The following is an 11775-nucleotide window of genomic DNA, read 5'->3' on the forward strand; positions in this document are numbered from 1 at the left end:
TCCTGCTCCGACATTTCCTGGTCTGGGGCCCACATTCAGCTCCCCAAGGCCTGTCAGCCCAAGCGTGGGGCTCCTGGGTCCCCGAGGAGACGGAGCCAAGGCCGACAGTGCAGGGGGCGCCGTGTCCCCTACAACCTCTCCCAAACCGCCTGCACGCCCAGCCCCGGGCAGCAGCAAAGCCCTGTCCTGACTCAAGGAAATCCTGATAACAGGTAACGGGACACAGGACTGGGAGTCCCCGGCCAGGTCTGTCCTCCAGCGACATCCTCCTCCGGCGTCCGGACAAGCCAACCCCTGCTCCTCCTGTGCAGTCCTCCCCGCTGCCCATCCCGCCCCACAGGGCGATGTAGCGGTACTGGGGATTGGGGGCCCATGGGGATCGGCCGCAGCAAGACAGCGCCGGCGCCTCCGCGTGCAGAACCGCTCGGGCGGGAAAGGGTTACGCGGGAAGCCACGCCCCCGCCCCCGCTCGCTGATTGGTCTCTGCCCACTTCCCTCCGCCGGCAGCCCGCCTCCGGGGCTTCAGCGCTCGGGGTTGCCGGGCGAATGAACTTGGTCTCCACCCGGCGTCCTCTCCTCAACGCGGCGAGAGGGCGCAGAGAAAGTGGCCCTCCCTTCCACAGGCCTTTCAGACAACTCAGGCCCCCAAAACGTTGCGGTCACTGTCCACCCAGCATGCATGTTCCTACAGGACCATGCGGTTGGTCCCCGCCATGGAGAGGGACAGGAGTTGAGGCTGCAGGGACCCCGACACACCAATGGCCTCAGTCTCAAGCGATCAGACGCCGAAGCCCGGCCTCCTTCAGGCCACTGGGGGTTGGCATGACAGAGAACCCCCACATTCCCGTGAAACTGTACCCAGAGTCATGTGTACCCCGAGTCAGTGTAATTCTCTCAACTAAAATCTCTGTACCTCAAAGGATATGGAACAAGTTCCAGCGCAACAAAAGACCTTGAACTGTGGCTGACTACAGACTGTGGAAAAGCTTGGCTCCTTGCCAGTGAGCTTGAATTTAGATTCGATTGATGGTTCCCATTCTCAACTATTAAAGGGCTTTAAAGTGTAGACTGTTTAGTGACCACAGATCCTCCCATAAAGTATGCAGGCCCCTTTGCCATGTGGTCTTGAATCTGGACTGGTCTCCAGCCCACATTGGTCACTTGCTGTAGCCAATAGAGTGTGGCAGAAGCTCGCTGTGGGGGTTTAGACGCCCTCACCCTCATGGACAGGGGCCCTGAGACTGCCAGAGAAGGAAGCTGTATGAAGGGCCACATGCAAGGGATGGAGGCACTGCCAGGCATGGAGGGAGGCCATTTCCAGTGTCCAGTCCAGCAGACCCTCTAGCTCTGTGTAGCCACAAGAAGGAGCCTGGGGAAACAAGCCCAGGCACCCCATGGAACCCTGATCAATAATAAACTACTGTTATTTTAAGCCAGTAAGATCAGGGCTCATTTGTTATGCAGCAGTAACTGATATTCTTGGCAAGTGACTGAACCTAGTCGGTTTTGGCTTTTTGACAGATGAAATAATACTAATGGTTGTGAAATATCCAATATCAAAGTGCTTTTGAACTCTTGAACTCTAGGGGCCATGCTACACAAATTTTAAATCCCTCAGATTATCACATTTAAAGGGCTGGTAACCCAGTGAAAGGAATAAAAATATTAAGTATAAAGGATAGCAAATGAGAATTACTTATTTTAAAAGTCTGTAACATGAAATAAGCCAGACATAAAAGGACAAAGGCTGTATGATTCCACATATATGTTGTACCTAGAGTAGTCAAATTCATAGAAACAGAAAGTCAAATGGTAGTTGCCAGGGGCTGGGGGGAGGGGAAATGGGGAGTTAGTGTTTAATGGGGAGCGTTTTAGTTTGGGAAGATGAAAAAGTTCTGGAGATGGATGGTGGTGATGGTTGCACAACAGTGCAAATGTATTTAATGCCACTGAACTGTACACTTAAAAATGATTAAAGTGGGGGTTGGGATGAATTGGGGGATTGGGATTGACATATATACACTATTGATACTATGTATAAAATAGATAACTAATGAGCACCTACTGTATAGCTCAGGGAACTCTACTCAGTGCTCTGTGGTGACCTAAATGGAAAGGAAATCCAAAGAAGAGGGGATATATGTATACGTATAGTTGATTCACTTCGCTGTACAGTAGAAACTAACACAATATTGTAAAGGAACTATACTCCAAATTTTTTTTTTTAAATGATCAAAGTAGTACATTTTTGTAAGGTATATTTTAACACACACGCAAAAAAACAAAAACAAAACAAAACAAAACAACCCAACTATAACAAACCATACATAGTAATGCTCCACCTACCATACTGGTGAATGAGGTTCTCCATACAATGCAGATTTCTGATTAACTAAAGTTATCCCTCCATGATTCTGAATTTTACAATTTCTCTCTCTTTCACAATTTATCCACCGAGGATGGATGCTGCCTAAGCTCTAGTAACTCATCATCACTACCTGGATAAAGACAGCATACAACTTTTATCCTGATTTGGGAAATGAAGTGTCCCATCCAGTTCCCTTGGCACTCCACCCCCCGGGGGCCCTTTCTCCATCATTCATATCCTGCTCTCTCTGGTCTCCAAACCTCTCTGCCTCCTCTGGGTCTTTGCATTTAGAGTTCTCAGGTCCTAATCCTTAGGTCTCCTATATCCTAAAACAAAACCTCACAAGACTCTCTCCTTCCCTCAACAGTTAGACTCTGCAGGAACAGTCCATACCCCTTCCTTCTCACCCAGGCTGCCTGGCAGCTGCCCCCCAACTCTGCAGACACCACTCTCCTGTTGGGCCACCGTGCAGGATCAGCACCTGCTGGGTCAATCCATAATCCATGTTTCCCTCTGAAATACCTGCTCTGGCCTGTATGTGGTCTATCCATGCAGTGGAATTTATTCAGCCATAAAAATGAATGAAGTTCTGATACATGTTACCATATGGATGAACCTTGAAGACAGTATGGCTCGGTGAAAGGTGCCAGACACTAAAGTCAGCATGTGGTATAATTCCATTTATGTGAGATGTCCAGTAGAGGCAAATCCATAGGGACAGAAAGTAGATTAGTGGTTGTCAGGGGCCGGAGGGGAGGGAGGGGGAGATTAGGGAGTGATACTAAAGTGTGTGGGGTTTCTTCTTGGGGTAATGAAAATGTTATAAAATTGGCTGTGAATACAATAAAACATTGAATTATACACTTTAGTTGGGGGAATTGTATGCTATGTGAATCATATCTTAATAAGGTTGTTTAAAAAAAACCTTATAAGGGCTTCCCTGGTGGCGCAGTGGTTGAGAGTCCGCCTGCCGATGCAGGGGACACGGGTTCGTGCCCCGGTCCGGGAAGATCCCACATGCTGCGGAGCGGCTGGGCCCGTGAGCCATGGCCGCTGGGCCTGCGAGTCCGGCGCCTGTGCTCCGCAACAGGAGAGGCCACAGCAGTGAGAGGCCCGCGTATCGCAAAAAAAACACAAAAAAAACCTTATAAGGGGTTCCCTGGTGGCGCAGGGGTTGAGAGTCCGCCTGCCGATGCAGGGGACACGGGTTCGTGCCCCGGTCCGGGAAGATCCCACATGCTGCGGAGCGGCTGGGCCCGTGAGCCATGGCCGCTGGGCCTGCGAGTCCGGCGCCTGTGCTCCGCAACAGGAGAGGCCACAGCAGTGAGAGGCCCGCGTATCGCAAAAAAAACACAAAAAAAACCTTATAAGGGGTTCCCTGGTGGCGCAGGGGTTGAGAGTCCGCCTGCCGATGCAGGGGACACGGGTTCGTGCCCCGGTCCGGGAAGATCCCACATGCTGCGGAGCGGCTGGGCCCGTGAGCCATGGCCGCTGGGCCTGCGAGTCCGGAGCCTGTGCTCCGCAACAGGAGAGGCCACAGCAGTGAGAGGCCCGCGTATCGCAAAAAAAACACAAAAAAAACCTTATAGGGAATCCCCCGGTGGTCCAGTGGTTAAAAGACTTGGTGCTTTCACTGCCAGGGCCCGGGCTCAATCCCTGATCAGGGAACTAAGATCTCAAACAAACAAACAAACAAAAAATCCTTACAGGAATGACTCATGTCCCCAGGGTCACTTGGATAAAAAACAGTTTTCTCCATCAGAAACAGGCTTCTCACTCCTGGGCCTGGTTTCCTCACCAAAGGAAAGGGTGGCATGGACTATATACTGAGATATTTTGTAAGTTGCTAAGATCATATTGTAAAAACTACATAGAAAACATTTTAAAATGTTGAGAACTGACACTCATAAATCACCCACGAGCCTGCCACTCAAATGCACAGCTGTTTCCATTCTTGTATTAGTGCCTTTAATATACACGTAATTTTCTGTTGCACACACATGTGTTCAACATGTTTGCTATTTTATTCCTCTTTAGAGTGGGAAGCCCGCATCTGCAGACCAGATGGAGCCCTTGTGAAGGACCAAAGCATTACCTAACGCAGGCTCCTAACATGAACACAAATCTAAATCCTCAGTAATACCAAAAGATGACCACAAGATGGCAATCTTGCTCCTTGAAATGCACGTAAAGCATCCTTGGTAGAATTAGATGTATCACAACGTTTAAAAACTAGAATTTGGGAGTTTTTCCATATCAGACAAATAATTCAGGAAGACTTCTGAAAACGTTTGTATTTACAAAATATATTACGTAGAAAGCAAAATCCAGTTAACATATGGGCAAAGACTATGTTTTCTAAGCTAAGGTTTAAAAAAAAAAAAGGACCAAAATATTCCTTAGACCATGACACTGCTTCTAGACCTCAATCCACTTCATTTCTTCTGTCTCAACTCAAGTCTCAAGTCTGGTCACATTTGTTATTTATTGACTAATTTTATTGTATGTATTTGTGACTTTAAAAAAACCTTAAATAACTGGGAGGAAATATCTCAAAATGTTAAAACTAGTAAGGAAAGCAATTTATTTTTTCCCTTAAATTTCTTTTGTTTTCTCAAAATTGTTTACAATGTGCATGAACTCTTTACAGTGGGAAAATAGTAAACACTTTAAAGATAAGCTGCATCTCTTTGCTTGGTAATTTTTTTCTTTAACTCCATAACTCTCAGGAAAAGTAGGGATTCCATTCCTATGCAAGATGTGTCATACAGGAAAATAAAAAGTAATATAGACAGGGGACTTCCCTGGTGGTCAAGTGGTTAAGACTCCACACTTCTGATGCAGGGGGGCATGGGTTTGATCCCTGGTTAGGGAACTCAGATCCCACATACTGCATAGTGCAGTCAAAAAATAAAATAAAATAATAAAATAAAATCCGGGGCTTCCCTGGTGGCGCAGTGGTTGTGAGTCCGCCTGCCGATGCAGGGAACACGGGTTCGTGCCCCGGTCCAGGAAGATCCCACATGCTGCGGAGCGGCTGGGCCCGTGAGCCATGGCCGCTGAGCCTGTGCATCCGGAGCCTGTGCTCCGCAACGGGAGAGGCCACAACAGTGAGAGGCCCGTGTACCACCAAAAAAATAAATAAATAAAATAAAATCCAAAGAAATTAAAAAAAATAAAGAGTAATATAAACAATGGGACAGAAAAACAAGTGAAAATCAAGTACCTTGCAGTCTGCGTTGTGGGCCTTGCATGACCTCAAAGACCTTTCCCCCAAGATATTTATTAACCACAAAGGGAAACATAATGACTTGACAGGGGAGAAATCTCGCATACACAGCCTTAAGTGCTCAAGGTCAACTTCACCAGTAATAAAACACATCAACACCATGACCTCCTAGATAAGATGCACCAAGGAGGACACAGCATCACCTCTGTGATATTCCTGCCCAGAACGCACACCCCCATGTGGCACCCCCAAGCCACATGGAGGGACATTCTAGAAAACAACTGACCAGGACACTTTGAAAGTGTCAAGGTCATCTTGGACAAGTAAAGGCTGAGGGCCTGTCACAGACTGGAGGACACTAAGGAGACACAAGGACAAAATGCAACATGGGATTTCGGAAAAGAAAAAGGACATTAGGGGAAAAGCTGGTGAAATTTGCATACCGTCAATAGTTTAGGTTAATGGTTTTGTACCAATGTGGATTTCTCAGATTTGCTCACTGCACAATGTTAGGTAAGATGCTGACATTCAGGGAGACTGGGTGATGAGTATAGAAAAATTCTTTGTACATTTTTTTGCAATTTTTTAAAAAGTCTAAAATTAACACAAAATAAAAGGATTTTGAAAACCCAAGTTTCAAACTTACAGACACAATGGAAGTTGACAGAGAAAATAAATGACCCATAGGCCTCCTGGGTGGAAGGGTGGGGGAGGAGAGGAGGGGACACAAAAGGGATACTCTCTGACCCAGCGCCATGTGGTTGGTCCTCGAGCTGGCACCTAAGCCAGGAACAAAAATCCTATAACATCACGTGTACCTCAAATATGAGGACCCAACAATCTCCCTTCACCATCATCCCTGCTCTGCTTCTGGGGAAACTGAGGCTCGCGCCTGAAGCGAGTGGCCCAGGACCACACGGGTAGTGAGAGTCAGGCCTTCAGAGCTGCATTGATCAGCCCTACAAACCAGCTATGTTATGGCTTAGCACTGTGGCTTCCAGCTGATCTGGCCAACCGGAGGCACCATGGGAGACTGGAGGGTGCCCCCGAAGCGACCTGCCTGGGGTGGCTGCTCCAGCTCTGCTGGGTCCCGCCTGCCACCCTGGCTGCTCTGCCGGGCCTCACTGTGGGGGTGGCATCCCACCACTACTAATCCCTGGGCCGCTCACCATTTCCCATGTGGCTTCTCAGCTCTTCCACCACCAGGGAGAGCAATGAAATTCCCAGTGAAACCTTACGGTAGTTTCTGTTTTCCCAGATGGTTTCCGATCACACATGCTTCAAGAGTCCGAAGGACCGTGATCACACATTTCATTTTCACCAAATACCAATGAGGTGCCTGGCACTAGGCGAGGGCTTTGCATGCTTTATTCCATTTTATCTCCCAAATACCCTCATCCATTAGGCCTGCTGTTGTTTCATTCACAGAGGAGGAAACTAAGGCTCACTCTTAGATTCCTGTGACCGAGAGCCAGGCCACTAATGGACAGAGTCAGCATTCAAAACTCCTGTGTCTGTTTTCAGGGCCTAAACTCTTAATATAAGTTAAAATGGTTCTTTTCAATTTGAGGATTCCAACCCATAGGAATCAACGCAGTAGGTCAAGACTGGTGGTTCTCAGTCACGGTGATCTGCCCACCAGGCGACATCTGGCCAGGTCAGGAGACATTTTTGGTTGTCATAACTAGGGGGTGGGGCAGGCTACTAGCATCTGGTAGGTGGGAGCCAAGGATGCTGCTCAACATCCCACAGTACCCGGGGCAGCCCCCACCCTCCACTCTCCCCAGGAAGGCTCTGGTCTAAAATAGCATCAGGGTCAAGGTTGAGAAACCTGCTTAAAAGCAGCGCTTGAAAAATAAAACAGAACAGAAAGAGTGCACCCATATACTGAGGTTAAGTACAGTTTTCATGAAGCTTTTATTTCAATTATTTGTATATGTAATTCTGGTCTCCATAAGAATTACTCGGGGCACTTGATAAAAATGCAGATGCTTAGAGCACAGGATTCCTGGAGGCCCTCCCTGTTACCTCCCCACCAACCAACCAGAAGAAAATCACATACCCTGCAGCCTCACCCCAAATTTTGCCTATAAAAACTTTTCCCTGAAAATCATCGGAAGTTTGGGGTTTTTGAGCACAAGCCACACATACTCCTTGCTTGGCCCTGCAATAACCTTTTCTCTGATATTAAAAAAAAAAAATCAGATGCCTGGATTTCCCATCCAAAATTCTGATGGTGAGTCTGGAGCAAAATTCAAGAATCTGGATTTTTAACAAGTAACCCCTGAAACCCTGGTTCTGGTGGATCATGGACTTGGCTTTGAGAAACACTGGAATAGATGCCCTTGAGGTTAGGTGGCCAGAGGCTAAGTGACCAACTTAATAAGGATTTGAGGTTTTCTTTATGCAGGGCAACACATGAAGTGTTTCACATACATTACCTCGTTTAATCTGTCACATTGTACAGGTTCCCTCATTAACGCATTAAACAGAATCATTAACATTTGTTTATTTTATATCGGTGGGAGAGTCATGATTGCATCTTTTTAAATGATACTTTAATAACAATTTAACAAGTTTCAGACACCTTAAGATATTTTGGGGACCTCAAGAAGAGTAGAATTTGTCCAAATTTTAAGTAGTACAGGTGAAATCTGGGGGAGAAAGCTCGTTGGGCATGGCTTTAGTACCTTGGGATAACAAATACCAGACTTTTAGAAATCCAACCTGAGGTTCCTCACAGAGACTTCCAGCAAAACAAACTCAGGATGGCCTATGAGGTGAATTAGCATGCCTGCCGCACCTATGTAAATAATCAGGCCCAATCTTACTGAACCAGCCTTATTTCATGCAAAAAATACCTTTCATTGAGATTATGAGGCCATAGGGAAAATTTGTGCTTCAATGGAGAACTGGGTTTTGTCTAGAACACAGCCTTTCAGGTTATACGATTCTAGCCTGTTGTTGCCTTTGAGCTACTTCTGCAGCTCTGCACAGACAACGGAACAAGATAAAATAATTCTATTCTGTAGACACGTTCTCTCTTTCTTGCCATGTAAATAAATACAGATAAGTAAGTAACTTCTCTGGTTTTGCCTCCATTTGCACATTCATGTCAATATTCCTAATCTACAGTCTTCCAGAATCTTTTTTGGAGTCTCCTACAAACTGGTTGTAAGATCTTACTGCTTCCTTGATTGATGAGTTAAGTAAAAGCTTGCACACGTGTTCATTTAGTATCTGTATGAAAGAGTTTTATTTTCTTTGTTTTGGTCTAAGCCTCTGCTTTTCAAATCTCCCTGGTCATTGCTCTTATAATCTTTGGGTTCCAGGGAGCAATTTCAAAAATTACATAGGAAATAACCAATCTGAATTGTGTGTAACAGAAGTGAGCATTATTTTATGAAACTTCTATTTGCAATAAATTAATATATTTGTTCTAGGTGGGTTTAAATGTATTTTTAAATTTTTGGATGATCATTGTTTTGAGGTAAATACTTGGGCCCTAATGTGTTTTTTCATAATATTCCACTTTTACTCAGTAAAGATTTATTGAGTTGGCTAGAATATTTTTAAGTCAGGCAGATGTAAATGGAAAGTAGGAGAGCCTCACAGTTTACAGTTGGTCACTCTCTTATGCTGTTTCCCCTCCCCCAGAATTGAGGTACAGAGCAATCTGAGTGCAATACTCAGACTGCCTGCTCAAATAAACCCAACACCCAAGACACACACAATATTACAAACTGTTAGGTGCCTCTCAGACACCAGTGGGTCCAAGCCCTAAGATCCTGAAAGGCAGAGCCTCGCTCAGCAGCTGATGGCGGATCAACAGAATTACCTTCATACACAAGAGTGAGAACCACCATCACTGTCCGCCAACACCCGCCGTTAGCGCTGACTTGCTGGGTGGGAGACCTGGGGCAAATCCCACCACTTCTCTGGGCTGATTTCATCTGTGAAACAGGAAAAGTGGCAAATGAGATACTGTATGTGAAATTCTTCCATAAACTGTGAATCATCATGTAAGAACAAGGAGTACTTTGTCCAGGCCCAGCAGAGGTTCTGAATAGTGGAAGGGGGAGGAGCGAATATCCTGATGTTTGAAAAAGCTCCTGGATGATTCCAAAAGCTGCCCCGCCCCCCACCCCCAGCAAGCTATGAAAATCAGAGGTGCACACTGATTGGCTCATGGACCCTCCTACCATTATGTGCAAAGTCTCTGAGTGTGCATACAGGCATTAGTCTTGGAAGAGGTGAAGGTGGCAGTGATCTCCCTAAAGATTAAGAATTCTATTCCAGGGACTTTCCTGGTGGCGCAGTGGTTAGGAATCTGCCTGCCAGTGCAGGGGACAGGGTTTGAGCCCTGGTCCAGGAAGATCCCACATGCCGCGGAGCAACTAGGCCCGTGTGCCACAACTACTGAGCCTGCGCTCTAGAGCCCACAAGCCACAACTACTGAACCCGCGCGCCTAGAGCCGGTGCTCCAAAACAAGAGAAGCCACTGCAATGAGAAGCCCGCGCACCACAACAAAGAGTAGCCCCCGCTCACCACAACTAGAGAAAGCCCCACCCGCAGCAATGAAGACCCAAGGCAGCCAAAAATAAATAAATAAAATAAAATAAAATAATAATTCTATTCCAAAGCAGGGCTTCTCAACCTTGGCACCACTGACATTTTGCACCAGATAATTCTTTGTTGTGGGGGGTTGTCCTGTGAAATGAAGGATGTTTAGCAGCATCCCTGGCCTCTGCCTGCGAGATGCCAGTAGCAGCCACCAAATCCTGACAACCAACATTGCTGCATGTCCCTTGAGAACCACTGCTCCAAAGCAATTTAGAGGCAGAGGACACAGAAAGGGAGATTCCAGCTAATAGTACTCCCAGCCCCAGATCCCCCAACGCCCCTAGAGCACAATCATGGCTATTTCCATGCCTCCCATATCAGGCCTAATTCATCCTCACATCTCTGGGCACCTGGTCCCACCATCTTCCACACCTTCCCACCCCACATTACCTCAAGGCTTCGATACCCACCACCTCCTAAATGGCTTTTCTGCCCAGCATCCAGCTGTTCCGATTCTCCCTACGCAGTGCTGAGTTCCTAAAGCTGAAACATTTTCCTCTCCAATAAAAGTAGTGTCCATCTCCGTTATAAACGCTCTACAATCTAGCCTCCACATACGAACTCTTCCCCAATTCCGACTAGGAGCTTTTGGGAAGAGGAACAAGGTAAACCTGCCTGAATCGCACCAAGTCCGGGAGATGATTTTGGTCCCGAAAAGCATTAATGTCAAAATAATAAAAATAAACCCTTTCTTTGGAATTTAAATTTACACGTGATTATCTGTTATTGGACCTCTGCATCCTCCAAAGGTAAGGGGTAACGGAAGTGAAAGACTGGTCGTTAAAGCAAGGGCTTCAAACTGTGGTCAGACTCATTAGGTCCTGAAATCAGTTTAATGGGTTAGCAACAGACTTTTGGAATGGAAAGAACAGAATAGAATAGAATAGGACAGGACAGGACAGGATAGGATAGGTTGGAATTAGAACCCACGTAGAGTAGATCTGGCTGCGTCATGTGAGGTTGGGGTAAAAATCTCCCTTTAAACTTATCGCTCAGTAATCTGCATCTACAGGCGTGTAAAATATATTTCTCACTGTAGGTTGAGTCAAAAAAGTTTGAAAGCCCCAACAGGTAACCTAGGTATTCAGCAGTGGAAGCAGGTGTAACAACAGCAAAAAGTGCAAGGTCACTGGGACCTCCAGAGGCACAAAGACTGGATGGGGCTGGGGTGAATGCCAGGGCAGGGGCAGTACTGGGTGGGGCGGACACGGTCAAGGAAAGGCAAACCCATGTGGGGCTCTCTGACTTGGGGTGTCAGGGCTCAGCCCCGGGGTCGGGTGGGTGGAGGGGGGTGAGGAGGAGCGAGGAGAAAGGAGGCTGCGAATTGCAGGTGAAGGACAAGGAGGCGGCCTGAGCGCCGAGACAGAGTCCGGGGACACCCCCCTCCGCAGCATCAGCAGTCCTGGGGACCCCCGGGAGAGCCCGGCTGGGGGCGCGGCCACGCCGAGTGACCCGAGACCCTCCCTGACCCGCTGGGGCCCGTCCTCACCGGGCACCGGCCGGGCGGCGACGGCAGCGGGGCCCTCCCTCTCCGGAGACCGAGCCGCGGCGGGT

The sequence above is a fragment of the Lipotes vexillifer genome, unplaced genomic scaffold (genome assembly GCF_000442215.2).
Source record: "Lipotes vexillifer unplaced genomic scaffold, Lipotes_vexillifer_v1.1 scaffold914, whole genome shotgun sequence".
Taxonomy (NCBI): Eukaryota; Metazoa; Chordata; class Mammalia; order Artiodactyla; family Lipotidae; genus Lipotes; species Lipotes vexillifer.